At 43.6% G+C, this 15324-nt stretch overlaps 1 long non-coding RNA gene and 1 other non-coding gene across 2 annotated transcripts; both read left to right on the top strand.

Moving 5' to 3' along the window:
- The first annotated feature begins 2810 nt into the window (after nucleotides 1-2810).
- LOC132682825 (uncharacterized) lies at nucleotides 2811-4871 on the top strand. Its single transcript, XR_009611870.3, has 3 exons — nucleotides 2811-2850; nucleotides 3066-3173; nucleotides 3312-4871. It is a non-coding gene; the product is annotated as an uncharacterized LOC132682825 (long non-coding RNA).
- Nucleotides 4872-5590: 719 nt separating this feature from the next.
- TRNAQ-UUG (transfer RNA glutamine (anticodon UUG)) lies at nucleotides 5591-5675 on the top strand. Its single transcript has one exon. It is a non-coding gene; the product is annotated as a tRNA-Gln (tRNA).
- Nucleotides 5676-15324: the final 9649 nt, after the last annotated feature.

Raw genomic sequence — 15324 nt, 5'->3', positions numbered from 1 at the left:
ATTGCTGTGGAAAAGGTTCAAGCGCAAAACCAAGGGGAAGAACAGCAGGGGGAGCCTGGCGTGCGCATCCTCTTCCTCCCCGGGAGCTGACGGAACTGGAATGTGCGCCGCAGGCGTGCGCAGGCGCGGTGCCGCGATAGGAGGGCGGTCTGGCTCCCGGACCTTAGCCTCGGGAGCCGAGTGGGGTTGGGGCGGTGCCTGTGGTTGGGGCAGTCGAGGCCCTTCCGGTTTTAGAGCTCAGATCAGCACATATTAACGTTTGCCACCTGCGGATGCGCGGAAAACCAGGAAAGACGTTTGTCCCTGACGGTGGCAGGGGAAGAACTTAGGTCATCGGGAGGCGGGAAGGGCACGGACTTTGGAACCAGAAAGAGATTTTGATTCTGCCGCTACTGCTACACCGCTGTGTGACTTTGCACATTTTGCATCCCGTCCCTAGGCCTCAGGCTCCCCGTCTGTAAAATAAGGGGCCAGCACTTGCCTCATTTGGTGGTTGAAAGGACGGAGTGAGATACAGACCTTCTTCTTCAGCTGAGAATTCCCCTTATTCACGGGAGAAATTTAGTGATTCCTCGGGAGGTATTTAATCAGGGTTCAGGGTTCTCCAGCGACACAGAACCAAGAGTATATATTATATATACATATACACGCATACACACATATGCATACATACAAACATATATATATATATATATATATATATATATATACACACACACACACACATATACATACACATACATACATATACATGTTTTATTATAAAGCAATTGGCTCACGCAATTATGGAGGCTGGCAAGTCCGAAATCCACAGGGTGGGCTCTCGGGCTGGCAGCCTGGAGAGCCGGGAAAGCTGACGGCTACAGTTCCATTCCCAAGGCCCTCGGGTGGAGACCCAGGAGAGCTGACAGCGCAGATGAGGTCTGAAGGCGGGTTGCTGCAGAATTGCTTTGTGCTTGGGGAGACTGTTCTTTTTGTTCTAACCGGGCCTTCAACTGATTGGGCGAGGCCCACCCACATTACGGGGGACAATCTGTTCACTGACAGTTCAGAGTTAGGTGTTACTCTCGTCGAAAACCACACTACAGATTGACACGTAAAGTTAACCATCACAACCACCACCTCAAGCCAACCTTGGGGACTGAGAACGCATGTGGCCTGGCAAACTGACCATCTCCGGTGCGGAGTCTGCATCCCCGCTCCGTGGCGAATTGGCTCTCCTGGCCGTTTAGTAGGATGACCCCCTCCATCTGAACGTCCTAATCTACAAAATGAGGACACACGATGATCTGAAGACTCTAACAGAGCAATTCAGGAATTACTGAAGTAGCATTGAAGGGCTGTTCCTTGGAGCAGGGATAACCAGTCGCCTGTGAGTTAACTTGTTGCCGCTGAACCCAGCAGAACACGGGTTCTCAGCAATCACAGGGTTTGAAGGTCGCAGGTTCTGGGGCCGGCCAGCCTGCTTGAATCCTGGCTCTTCCACTCACTGTGTAGCCAAGGATTGATCGCTTCACCTCTCTGAGCCTTGTCCTTCTCACCTGTCAAAGGAGATGCCTGATGGACTTGAGTGTGAATTAACTGGGAAGCCATGGGTGGAGGGTACGATGTCCCCATAGTGAGCCTCAAAAACCTATCAGCCGTTATTATTCCTTTCTAGACCTCCGTCCCCCTCGCCTCTGAACAAGACCGCTTCTCTGTGGGTGAATGTGCTACAGCAGTTTGGGTCTGAAACCAAAGCTTTAGGACCCCAACTCACATTGTGCATCCTCGTTCACCTTCGAGATGGCAGAAGCTATAAAATTAACATCTCAAACGTCTCTCTTGCCAATGGGGTGCTTTGCCATGAGAAGCAGGTGTCAATAGAACTCACACTACACTGGGGAGGGGTTCCTCTTTCTGGGATGAAGAGATTTGAACTGGTCACCGAGAAAGGAGCACCTGCCATGAAGGACAGGCTAGGCCCTGGGGCGCTGTAGGGAAGGGCTCCGGGACTTGGGGCACTAGAGGGAAGGGGTCTGGGACTTGGGGTGCTGTGGGGCTGGGGGCTGGGTCCTGGGGTGCTGTGGGGGTGGGGCTGGGCCCTGGGGTGTTGTAAGGGAGGGGTCTGGGACTTGGGGTGCTTTTGGGGTGAGGGGCCTGGGTCTTGACAGACACCCATGTGGCTGGAGCTTTGTGGACCAATGGGTAGATAGTATGTGATGAGGACCATGGAAAGGAGTCTGGATGCGTTCATAGTGCAAATGGGGTGCTTTACAGTGACCTGATTCCCCTGCGTTCTAGAAAGCCCTCTGCACACTGCGTAGAGAATGGATTGTGGCGGGAACTGCGGTCAGGAGGCTACTGCAATAGTCCAGGCAGGGGTGGTGGGCCTGGACCAGAACGCTGACACAGGGGGAGCCGAGGGGCAGGCCCACTTGAGCATTCTGGAGATAAAGCAAGGAGGTCAAAGGGAAAATACTTCCAGTTGTTAGATTCAGTCCCGGGGATGTAATGTGCAGCATGGGGACTACAGTTCACGACATTGGGTTGTCTACTTCAAAGTGGCTAAGAGAGCGGATCTTAGAAATTCTCATCCCGAGAGAGCAATATTTGCAACTGTGTGTGATGATGCGCGTTAGCAGAATCCACTGTGGAAACCCTTCCATGATATACACATATATCAGATCCTTATGTTGTGCACCTGGAAGTAATCCAATGCTAGAGGTCGGTTCTAGCTCAACAAAACGGAGGGGAAACTGCATTGACTCATCTCTGGTTACTATAGCTATCGATGGTAGAAATTCTAGAACTCCATTGTTGGGAAGAGCCTCAGGGCTTTGGATTTCAGAGCTAGAAGCAGCCAGTCTGGTAGGATTGCTCATATCTGCCTAATTTCCCGTTACCTTTCTTACAGAGGGAGGGCCTGAGGCCTGGGGAGGGTGGGTGCCCATGCTGGGCTGTACGACTTATAGATGCCAAAGTTGCTTCCGGGAAAACAAAGCACCAGATCCAGGCTCTTTCCCCCCCCGGCCGCCCCAACCCCCCTCCCAGTTCTGCTTATATAATCCACCCTCTTCCTAAAGCAGGGATATCCCGGATCGCTGCTTCGTCTCAGCCTCCCCTGGAACCCTTCCAGTGATGGAGAGCTCACCCCTTTGTGAGGAAGCCTGCTCCGTTTCCACTCAGCCAAGGTAGATCATTCTCCCGTCTACGGCCTCAAACCCAGCTCGGGTTCCGTTCTGTGAGCCACAGAGCAGCCCGTTCCCTCTTTCCAGAATTTCAGGTGATTTCAAACTGTCCACCTCCCCCTTTGGGGCCTTCTTTTCCAGGCTACACACACTTCGTGAACAGCGGGACCTCCTAACCTGTAAGTTGCCACCCCCTCCCCCGACTGCCCCTGTTGGGAGGGAGAAGCCGCTTGGGCAGCAGAGGCGAAGACGGCTTCGTAGAGCAGCCTGGCCCGCGTGACAAAGCCGAGTCTGTCTGGTATCGGCTCCAGCTGTGAGTCCCTGGCTATCCTTATTTCAAGGGCAGCACTGCGCCTGGAGAGCTCCTGTTCCCTGGCCGATGAAGCAGCTGGAAGAAACATGATCTAGGCATCCAGAGGCCCGTGCAAAATGCAAGACCGAGCTGAGTGTCCTAGGGGAAGCTGAGCGAGGGCTTGGCGGGGTGGGTGCTCTCACGTGTCCTCGTCACCACGTGGCATTCACCTTTGTCTTCTGGTTGGTTTCTCGTGTGTCTCTTCTCAGCAGGGTGGGGAATTGTGCAACCGGTTTTATTTTCTGATGCAATGTGGGGTTGTCCTGTCTTACTTAACTAAATGAGCTCACCGAAAACAGAGCCTTGGTTGAGTCGTTCCCAAACACTGTTGGTTTCCCTGGACATTCCCTTTTGGTCTGTGTTCAGGGCTCAGCTCTGTGATGCTGGAGGACTTAGGATTGGCCCTTCTTCACGGGTCTCCATCAGAACTTACAACTTGTGCACTGTCCCAGTGGAGGACCTGGGGTGAGCCCTGTGGAGCCCAGAATGTTCCGGGGAAGGCACTGAATGCAGTGGACGTCAAGGGGAAGACTGAGCTCACCACTCTCCTGCCTGGTTTGGCCAAAGACCCCACTCCCAGCTGCTGTGATGGACCTTCTGGGCTTCCATTGTCAGAAAGGGGCAGCCCTGGGCCCAGAGAGCTGGACTGGAGTCATGGCCCCACCACTGAGCAGCTGTGGCCTTGGAAATATTACGTGGCCTCCCTGTGCCTTAGACTTCTCTTGGGAAAGGTAAGAGCACGGGTAGCTCCTATCTCCTCAGGTCTGTGAGGGTGGAATGAGACACTGAAGAGCTTTCTGTATAGTAGGCACTATACAGAAGTACAGCGAGTGTCAGTGTTTTGCTTTTAAATTTGGAACCACTGAGAGAAAGTCTAAGACTTAGGGAGTATCCAAGATGGCGACATAGGAAGACCCTGAACTCACCTCCTCCCATAGACGCACTGAATCCACACCGACCTATAGAGCAATTCCTCCTGAAGAAAAACTGAGGGCTGACGGAACAGCTTCTGCACAACGGAGGACAGAGGGACCACACAGAACGGCAGGAGAGACGGAGAACGGGAACAATGGGAACCCCCGCCTCTACTCTGAAAGCTACAGTGGGGAGGGACGGCCCTAAAGGCCCTGCCTGCAGATTCGCCCGCCATGAGACACAGCAAAATAGTGGCAGCTTAAGGGGCAATGAGACTAGAAGGGAAGGAAACCCATTCACTAACTCTAGGGTGTCCACCAAGTGGGGGACGGCTGGAACTCCGAGTCAGAGGGGCTTATAAATGCCACTGTTTACATTCCCCCTCCACCTCCATAGCACAGACAGCAGCAGGGTCTGGGCACCTTAGTCAGCCTGTTGCTTCAGTGAGACCCAGGCCCCTGGTCCACACCAGCTCCAACTAATCCCCTAGCCCACCCCACCCCCCCCCCCACACCGACCTGTACCTGCCTGAGCTCTAGCCATCCCACCAGTGCAGCCCCAGCATGGTACACTCTGGAACACCACCCCCCAGTGCCTACTTCAGCTCCAGCCATCCCGCCAGGGATGCCCTGTACAGAGCATGTAGACAGCCAGGCAAAGCCAGCGGGCACATGCAGTCTACACAGGGACTATTTCTATACAAGGCCACTCCTTCAAGACTGGAAGGGGTAGTTATTTTGCCCGATTCACGGAAACAAACACAGAAAGTCAAACAAAATGAGGAGACAGAGGAAAATGCCCCAAAGGAAATAAGACAAAACTCCAGAAGATGAACCAAATGAAATAGAGATAAGCGATGTACTTGATAAAGAGTTCAAAGTAACGGCCGTAAAGACGCTCACTGGACTCGAGAGAGGAGGGAAAGAACCCAGTGAGAACTTCAAAAAATAGATGGAAAATATGAAAAAGAAGCATCAGGGTTTAAGAATATAATAACTGAAATGAAAAAATACACTACAAGAAGTCAGTAGTAGATTAGAGAATGCAGAAGAATGGGTCAGTGATCTGGAACACAGAGTAATAGAAAACACCCAAGCTGAACAGCAAAAAAGAAAAAGAATTTTAAATTTAAAAACTGAGCATAGGTGGGGGCACCTGGGTGGCTCAGTCGGTTAAGCGTCTGACTTTGGTTCAGGTCATGATCTCGTGGGTTGTGGGTTCAAGCCCCACCTCGGGCTCTGTGCTGACAGCTCAGAGCCTGGAGCCTGCTTCGGATTCTATGTCTCCCTCTCTCTCTGCCCCTCTACTGCTTGTGCTCTGTCTCTCTCTCAAAAATAAACAAACATTAAAAAAAAAAAAAAGACAGCATAGTTTAAAGGGACCTCTAGTACATCAAGCACACTAACATTCACACTATAGGGAGCCAGGATTGGGTGGGGGTGGCGGGGGGAGGTAGGGAGCAGAAAACTTATTTGAAGAATTAATAGCTGAAAATTTCCCTAATTTGGGGAGAAAACAGACATCCAGATCCAGGAAGTACAGGTAGCCTCAGACAAGAACCTAAGGAGGTCAATATCAAGATACATAATAATTAAAATGTCAAAGATTAGGGGCACCTGGGTGGCTCAGTCCGTTGAGCATCCAACTTTAGCTTAGGCCATGATCTCACAGTTTGTGGGTTCAAGCCCCATGTCAGGCTCTGTGCTGACAGCTCAGAGCCTGGAGCCTGCTTCGGATCCTCTGTCTCCCTCTCTCTCTGCCTCTCCCCCACTCAAGCTCTGTCTTTCAAAAAATGAAACATTAAAAAAAATAAAATGTCAAAGGTTTGAGATAAGGAGAGAATCTTAAAAGCAGCAAGAAAAAAACAGCCAGTTACAAATAAGGAAGCCCCCATAAGGCTATAAGTTCAGTTTTCAGCAAAAACTTTGAATATATTATCCTGCGCCCTCTGGCCTATAAAATTTTTGCGGAAAGGGAAAAATCAACAACCAAGAATACTCTGCCTGGCAAGATTATCATTCAGAATTGAAGGAGAGATAAAAAGTTTCCCAAACAAAAATTTAAAGGAGTTCATCACCACTGAACTGACCATACATGAAATGTTAAAGGGACTTATTTAAATGGAAAAGAAAAGGCCACAGCTAGAAGGAAATTATAAAAGGAAGAAATTTCACAGGTAAAAAGCAAACATGTAGTGGGGCACCTGGGTAGCTCAGTCGGTTAAGCGTCCGACTTCGGCTCAGGTCATGATCTCGTGGTTTGTGGGTTCGAGCCCCGTGTCGGGCTCTGTGCTGACAGCTCGGAGCCTGGAGCCTGCTTGGGATTCTGTGTCTCGCTCTCTCTCTGCCCCTCCCCTGCTCACGCTCTGTCTCTCTCTGTCTCAAAAATAAATCAAACATTAAAAAAAATTTTTTTAAAGAAAGCAAACATAGTAAAGTTAGTAGGTCAATCACTTATAAAGCTAGTATGATGGTTAAAAGCAAAAGTAGTAAGCCAATTATGTGTTAGGGGATCCACAAAATAACAAGATGTAAAATACGACATCATATACGTAAAACATGTAGAGGGGGAAGAAAATGTGGTGCTTTTAAAATGTGTTGGAACTTAAGGACCACCGACTTACTAGACTGCTACTTGGGATGTTACATACGAACTTCACGGTAACCACAAATCAAAACCTATAAAAGGTATACGAAAGAAAGAAAAGAATCTAAGCATAATGCTAACGTCATTAATCACAAAGAAAGAGAGCAAGAGAAGAGAAAAAGAGAAAAAATACAAAACAACCAGAAAACAATTAGCAAAATGATAATAAGTACATGCTTATCAATAATTAAGTGTAAATGGTCTAAATGCTCCTGTTAAAAGACACAGTGTGACAAGACCCATCTGGGGAATTCTGGTCCAAGACGGTGATTCGGGGAAACCCTGAACTCACCTCCTCTGTGGACACACCGAGTCTATACCTATAGATACAGCAATTCCTCTGAAGAAGAACTGGGACCGACTGAACAGTTTCTGCGCAAGAGACAGAGAGACCACATGGAGAACTGCAAGAGACATAGAGACACAGTAATGCAGGGAACGCCCCCCCCCCCCCAGCCCCATCTGTGAACTGCAGTGGGGGAGGGGATAGTACAGAGACATCCTGAGCAGATTCGTCTGCCCTCATGCACAGAAAAAATACACCGCAGTTAAAAGGGGCAACTAGGGGGCGCCTGGGTGGCGCAGTCGGTTAAGCGTCCGACTTCAGCCAGGTCACGATCTCGCGGTCCGTGAGTTCGAGCCCCGCGTCGGGCTCTGGGCTGATGGCTCGGAGCCTGGAGCCTGTTTCCGATTCTGTGTCTCCCTCTCTCTCTGCCCCTCCCCCGTTCATGCTCTGTCTCTCTCTGTCCCAAAAATAAATACAAAACGTTGAAAAAAAAAAAAAATTAAAAGGGGCAACTAGAATCCAGAGGAGCCAGCCCTAGAACCCTGCCAAATGGCAAGGGAGCTGCTGGAACTCTCTCTGGGTCAGAGGGGCTGGTGAGCACCATGGTTTATGTTCCCTCTCCAACTTAATAGCATGGATGGGAGTCCTAGCCGGCCGACCACCTCTGTAAACCTTGGGCCCCCAGCACATCGGCCTTAGCCATCCCACCAAGGTGGTCCCCATGTGTCACAACCTGGGACACCCCAGATCATTCACTACAGTTCTGGCCATTATGCCAAAGTACCCCGGAACATTCTAGGGCCACACTGCTTTGGCTCCAGATGGCTTGCTGGGGCACCCCTGGCACAGAGCACCCAGTGCCTCCTAGCTCATGCCTACTTTGGCTGCAGCCACCACACCAGAATCCCTACACTGAGTACTCTTGGACCCCACCCTGGTCTGTGCCCCACATAGCTTCAGCCACCCCACCAGGGTACCTCCTATGCAGAGAGCCGTGACCCCTTGGGTTGCACTTCAGCTGCCCTACCAGGGTGCCTTCTGTGCAGAGCCATAGGGCCCCCCTGGCTCAAGCGCATTACAGCTGGGCCACCCCACCAGGGCAGCCCCAGCATGGGGTGCCCCAACCCCAGCCCACGCAAGCCACAGCTCTAGCCAACCGGCCAAAGTCACCAGGCACAAGCGCTCTACACAGGGAATAACCACACACAAGACCATCCCTTAAGGTTAAGAAAAGTAGCAGTCCCACCCAATTCACAGAAACAAACACAGAAAGCCAAACAAAATGAGGAGACAGAGGAATATGCTAAAAATGAAAGAACAAGAGGTGCCTGGCTGGCTCAGTCAACAGAGCACGTGACTCTTGATTCCAGGGTTGTGAGTTCAAGCCCCACACTGGGTGTAGAGATTACTTAAAAATAAAATTGATAAAAAATAAAATAAATAAATAATAAAGTATATAATAATAATAAATAACAAAGGACCAAAATAAACAAAATCACTAATGAAGGAGGAAGAAGAACCACCAACACAACAGAAATACAAACTGTGAAAGAGTATTATGAAAACCTATATGCCAACAAATTTGACAACTTAGAAGAAATGGATACGTTCCTAGAACTATATCATCTTCCAAAACTAAAGCAGGAGGAAATAGAAAATTTGAACAGACCAATTACCAGCAATAAGATTGAATAGGTTATCAAAAAATTACCAACAAAGAGGGCACCAGACTGGCTCAGTTGGTAGAGCATGTGTCTCTTAGTCTCAGAAGTTCAAGCCCCACACTGGGTACAGAGATTACTTAAAACAAAACAAAACAAAACAACCCCCAAAATTCCCAACAAAAGTCCAGGACCAGATTGCTTCACAAATTCTATCAAATATTTAAAGAAGAGTTAATATACATTCTTCTTAAACTATTCCAAAAATATAAGAAAACTTCCAAATTCATTCTGTGAGGCCAGTATCACCCTGATACCAAAACCAGATAAAGATACCACACACACACACACACACACACACACACACACACACAAAGGAGAACTACAGGCCAATATCTCTCATGAATATAGATGCAAAAAAATCCTCAATAAAATATTAGCAACTGAAACCAACAATACATTAAAAAATTATATACCATGATCAAGTGGGATTTATTCCCAGGATGCAAGGGTGGTTCAATATTAACAAAACAATCACTGTGATATGCCACACCAATAAAAGAAAGGATAAAAATCATATCATTATTTCAAGAGATACAGAAAAAGCATTTGACAAAGTATAAACATCCATTCATGATAAAACCCTCTACAAAGTAGATCTAGAGGGAATATACCTCAACATAATAAAAGCCTTCTATGAAAAACCCATAGTCAACATCATACTCAAATAGTGAAAAATTGAGAGCTTTTCCCCAAGATGTGGAACAAGATAAGGATGTCTGCTCTCACCACTTAAAAAAAATTTTTTAATGTTTCTTTGTGTGTGTGTGTGTGTGTGTGTGTGTGTGTGTGTGAGAGAGAGAGAGAGAGAGAGAGAGAGAGAGAGAGGGGGAGAGGGGGAGAGGGGGAGAGGGGGAGAGGGGGAGAGGGGGAGAGGGGGAGAGGGGGAGGCAGAGAGAGGGAGACAGAGGATCCAAAGCAGGCTCTGTGCTGTGAGTGCAGAGCCTGATGCAGGGCTTGAATTCACAAACCGTGAGATCATGACCTGAGCCGAAATAAAGAGTTGGTCACCTAACTGACTAAGCCACCCAGGTACCCCCACTTTCACCACTTTTATTCAACATAGTACTGGATGCTCTAGCCACAGCAGTTAAACAACAAAAAGAAAGAAGAGGCACCCAAATTGGAAAGGAAGAAGTAAAACTCTATTTGGGATGGCATACTATATATAGAAAACCCTAAGACTCCACCAAAAAAACTACTTGAACTGATAAATGTAAAGTCACAGGATACAAAAATCAATGTATGGAAACCTGTTGCATTCTTATACACCAATAATGAAGCAACAGAAAGTGAAATTAAGAAAAAAAATCCCATTTACAATTACACCAAAAACAATAAAATATCTAGGAATAAAATTAACCAAAGAAGTGAAAAACCTATACTCTGAACACTATAAAACCCTGAGGAAAGAAATTCAAGACTATACAAAGAAATGGGAAGACATTCTATGCTCGTGGGTTGGAAGAACAAACACTGTTAAAATGTCCATTCTACCATAAGCAATCTATAAATTCCTTGCAATCCCTATCAAAATACCAACAGCATTTTTCTCAAAACTAAAACAAATAGTACTAAAATTTGTATGGAACCACAGAAGGCCCCAAATAGACAATCCACAGAAAGAAGAATAAACCTGGAGGTATCATAATTTCAGATTTCAAGATATATTACAAAGCTGTACTAATCAAAGCAGTATGGTACTGGTACAAAAACAGACACATAGATCAATAGAACAGAGCCCAGAAATAAACCTATTCTTATGTGGTCAATTAACTTATGACAAAGGAGACATGAATATACAATGGGGAAAAGACAGTCTCTTCAATAAATGGTCCTGGGAAAACTGGAGAGCTACAAGAAAAGAATGAAATCGGACCACTTTCTAACACTCTATAAAAAAATAAACTCAGAATGGATTAAAGACCTAAATGTGAGGCCAGAGACCATAGAACTCCTAGAAGAGAGCACAGGTAGTAGTTTCTCTGACATCAGTTATAGCAACATTTTCTAGATAGGTCTCCTGAGGCAAGGGGAATAAAAACTATTGGGACTACATCAAAATAAACATTTCTGCACGGCAAAGGACACAGTCAACAAAACTAAAAGGCAACCTACTGAATGGGAGAAGATATTTGCAAATTACATATTCAATAAAGAGTTAGTACCCAAAATATATAAAAAACGTATACAACTCAACACCAGAAAGCAAATAATCCAATTAAAAATGACAGAAGACCTAAACAGACATTTCTTCAAAGAAGACATACAGATGGCCAAAAGACACATGAAGAGATGCTCAACATCAGTCATTATCAAGGAAATACAAATCAAAACCACAATGAGATATCACCTCGCACCTGTGAGAATGGTTAGAATAAACCAAGAAGCAACGAATGTGGGTGAGGATAGAGAGAAAAACCCTCATGTGTTGTTGGTGGGAACACGAACTGGTCCAACTACCATGAAAAAGAGTAGGGAGCTTCCTCAAAGAATTAAAAAAAGAACTACTGTATGATTCAATATACTACTGCATATTTATCCAAAAAATACAAAAACACTAATTTGAAGGGATACATACACCCCTATGTTTATTGCAGCATTATTTATAATAGTCAAACTATGGAAGCAGCCCAAGTGTCCATCAACAGATAAATGGATAAAGAAATAGTGGTGTATGTATGTATATATATGTATACATACACAGAATATTATTCAGACAATCTTGCCATTTGCAACATGGATGGAGCTAAAAAGTATTATGCTAAGTGAAATAAGTCAGAGAAAGACAAATACAATATGATTTCACTCTTATGTGGAATTTAAGAAACAAAACAAGTGAACAAAGGAAAAGGAGAGAGAGAGGCCAAGAAACAAACAATTATACAGAACAAATTGATGGTTACCAGAGGGGAGGTGGGTGCAGCAACGGGTGAAATAGGTGAAAAAAATATGCTAATTCAATGACTCTTACAGCTATTACATCTTTGGAGCTTAATGAAAACCAACAAAACAAAAATAAAACAAAAAGCCTTGCATTTGGGGTTTGGTAACCTTAAGGAACCTTAAAGAACTACCCAAGAGAATCACCTAAAAAAACCCAACAACAGCCACAACAACCACAACAACAAAAACTTCCCAAACAAAAATTAAGAGAGTTCATCACCACTCCACTGACATTACAAGAAATGTTAAATGGACTTAAGTGAGAAAAAAAAGCCATAATTAGAAGAAAATTATGAATAAAAAATATGTAAAATATGACAACATGTATATGAAATGTGGAAGCGGGAGTAAAAAAAATTTTTTTTTAGAATGTGTTTAAACTTAAGTGACCATCAACTTAATATAGACTGCTACATATTTAGGATATTACATATACACCTCATGGTAACTAGAAATCAAAAACCTATAACAAATACACAAAAAATAAAGAGAAAAAAAGCCAAGCATAACCTTATAGGAAGTCTTCAATCATAAGAAAAGAGAACAAGAGAAGAAAGGAATAAGAAGAACTACAAGAAAAAACAGAAAACAAAGAACAAATTGGCAATAAGTACATACATATCAATAATTACTTTATATGTAATGGTTTAAATGCTCCAAAAAAAGATATAGCAGAATTGATTAAAAAAAAAAAAAAGACCATGCAGCAGCCTGCAAGGGACTCAACTTAAGGTTTACTGATCCATACAGTGGAGGGAACGTGGAGGGAAAGTGGAGGGAAAGTGGAGGGAAAGTGGAGGGATAGAAAAAAATTCTGCCTTCAAATGGAAGTGAAAAAAAGAAGCTGGGGTAGCAATACCTATAGTAGACTAATTAGACTTTAAAACAAAGATTGTAACAAGAGACAAAAAAAGGGCATTATGTAATGATAAAGGAATTAATCCATCAAGAGGATATACCAACTATAAATATCTATGCACCCAACATAGGAGCACCTGAATACATAAAGCAAATATTAACAGAGATAAAGGGAGAAAGCGACAGTAATACATTAATAATAGGGGACTTTAACATCCCACTTACATCAGTGGGTAGATCATTCAGACAGAAAATCAATAAGGAAGTAGTGTTCTTGAATGACACATCAGACCAGATGGACTTAACAGATATACACAGAACATTCCATCCCAAACTAACAGAATACACATTCTTTTCAATTGGTTGTGGAACATTTTCCAGGACAGATCACATATGGCCACAAAACAAATCTCAATAAATTGAATAAGACTAAAATCATATCATGCATTTTTTCCAACCACAGCCATATGTAACTAGAAATAAATTACAAGAAAAAACTGAAAAACACAAATGTGTGAAGGCCAATAACAAATGGCTAAATAACCAATGGGTCAACAAAGACATCAAAGAGAAGATGAAAATGAAAACAAACGGTCCAAAATCTTTGAGATGCAACAAAAGTAATTTGAAGAGGAAATTTATGGTGGTATAGGTCTTCCTCAAGAAATAAGAAGAAGCTCAAATAATCTAGTCTTACACCTCAAGGAACTAGACGAAGAACAAACAAATCTCAGGGTTGTAGAAAGAAGGAAATAATAAATATCAGAACAGACATAAATGAAACAGAGACTAAAAAACCAATAGATTAATAACATCAAAAGCTGGTTCATTCACAAGATAAAACTGATAAACCTTTAGACAGACTCACCAAGAAAAAGAGGACCCAAATAAATAAAATGAGAAATGAAAGAGGAAAAGTAACAATCAACACAACAGAAATACAAAGGATTATAACAGACTGCTATGAAAGTTTTTTGCCAACAAATTGGACATTCTAGAAGAAATGAATAAATTCTTAGACATGTACGATCTTCCAAGACTGAATCAGAAAGAAAGAGCAAATCCAAACAGACAAATTACTAGTAAAAAAATTGAATAATTTAAAAACTCAACAAACAAAAGTCTAGGACCAGATGGATTCACATTGGTGAATTCTACTAAATATTCAAAGAAGAGTTAACACTTATTCTTCTCAAACTATTCCAAAATATAGAAGAGGAAGGAAGCTTCCAAATGTATTCTACAAGGACAGTATTACCTGGAAACCAAAACCAGACAAAGACACTACCAACAAAACAAAACAATGCCCCCTCCCCTAGCCCTGCAAAACTACAGTCAATATCCCTCATGAATACAGATGCAAAAATCCTCAAGGAAATATCAAACTATATTCAACAACACATTAAAAGGATCATTCACCACAATCAACTGGGATTTATTCCCGGCATACAAGGATGGTTTAATATTTGCCAAATCTATGTCATACACCACACTAACAAAACAAAGGATAAAATCATATGATCATCTGAATAGATGCAGAAAAAGCATTTGGTAAGATTCAACATCTGTTCATAATAAAAACTTTCAATAAAATAAGGTTAGAGGGAACAAACCTCAACAAAATAAAGGCTATAAATGACAAACCTACAGCTAACATCACTCAATGGTGGAAAACTGAGAGCTTTTTCTCTAAGATCAGGAACGCGCCAAGAATATTGACTGCCACCACATTTATTCAATACAGTACTGGAAGTCCTAGCCACGGCAATCAGACAAGAAAAAGAAATAAAAGCCAACCAAATTGGTAAGAAAAAGTTAGACTGTCACTTTTTTACAGATGACATAATATATATAAAAAACCCTAAAAACTCCATCAAAAAATTATTAGAAGAATTCAGTAAAGATGTATTATACAAAATTAATACCCAGAAATCAGTAGCATTTCTATACACTAATAACAAAGTAGCAGAAAGAGGAATTAAGAAAGCAATTCATTTATAATTGTATCAAAAAGAATAAAATACTTAGGAATAAACTTAGCCAAAGAGGTGAAAGACTTGTGCTTTGAAGACCATAAAATTGTTGAAAGAAACTGAAGGTGACATAAACAAATTGAAAGATATACCATACTAATGGAGTGGAAGAATTCATATTGTTAAAATACCCATATTACCCAAAGCAATCTAGACACACTGCAATTTTTATCTAAATACCAAGAGCATTTTTCACAGAACTAGGACAAATAATTGTATGGGATCACAAAAGACCCGAAGTAGTCAACACAATCTTGAGAAAAAAGATGGCGATAACACAATCTCAAATTTCAAGATACACTACAAAACTGTAGTAATCAAAGTAGTATGGTAGTGGCACAAAAATAGACACATAGATTAACAGAACAGAATAGAAAACCCAGAAATAAACCCACGC

This window comes from Panthera onca, chromosome C2, assembly GCF_046562875.1.
Source record: "Panthera onca isolate mPanOnc1 chromosome C2, mPanOnc1 haplotype 2, whole genome shotgun sequence".
NCBI classification, from domain to species: Eukaryota; Metazoa; Chordata; class Mammalia; order Carnivora; family Felidae; genus Panthera; species Panthera onca.
Note: the sequence above shows the minus strand (reverse complement) of the source record. Positions and strands in the feature narration are given on the sequence as shown.